Source organism: Marmota marmota, unplaced genomic scaffold (genome assembly GCF_001458135.2).
Source record: "Marmota marmota marmota unplaced genomic scaffold, marMar, whole genome shotgun sequence".
NCBI lineage: Eukaryota > Metazoa > Chordata > Mammalia > Rodentia > Sciuridae > Marmota > Marmota marmota.
The window spans coordinates 61,933,600-61,934,279 of NW_026000037.1; the positions used below are offsets into that span (position 1 = coordinate 61,933,600).

The 680-nt window shown below is 57.2% G+C and overlaps 1 long non-coding RNA gene across 1 annotated transcript in view; it reads left to right on the top strand.

Annotated features, from left to right (window-relative positions):
• Nucleotides 1-680, top strand: part of LOC125619434 — a 6,394-nt gene that overhangs the window by 2,565 nt on the left and 3,149 nt on the right. The window lies entirely within an intron of this gene.

Here is a 680-nt window from a genome sequence, read left to right on the forward strand (position 1 = left end):
GGCGGCGGGGGCCTCCCTCTGCTTGCGCCGTTTTATGTGCTACTTTATAAGCATTCGAAGGGGTTTATACATCCTATAAGATTTCCCGGGTCGTTGTAAAGCGTGTTTATGATAGGAAACCAATTTAGGTGGGCTTAAGGTAGACTTCGAGGAGGACATTAATCGCAGTAGAGAGCTTTCCCTCTGTTTTAGTAAGGGGGTGCTGAAGACCATGGAGAGAGGGAGTGAGATTTTGAGCCAGTTGGTGAGTGTGGACACGCGAGCCTCCGGCTTTTAAGGGAGGAGGGGTGGGTGATCCTTGCACTGGACTTTATCCAAGCCGCTGGCTGACGCGCACCGCTGGAATGGAGCAGATGCCCCCGCGGGCGCACTCGTGTCTCTCTTCTCTTGGGTTCCAGTTAAAAGCCTGACTCGCCCTCCTCTTTCCTATCTCCGTGCCAGGCTGGTTGTGTGTGTGTGTGTGTGTGTGTGTCCGTCCGGGCGTGAACATAGGTCCACGCCTGCACTCTCCTGTGCCCGCCCATATATCATCCCCCACGACGCAGGCAGGGCCTTTCAGCGACTGTAGGGGACGTCCCTAACGGGGCTAGGGCCTGGCCCTAGCTCAGTGGCGGGCGGGCGGGGGCCCCCCCGGCAGACAGTGGCCTTTCTCACCCCTTGATCTCTTTCTGCCACTCTTT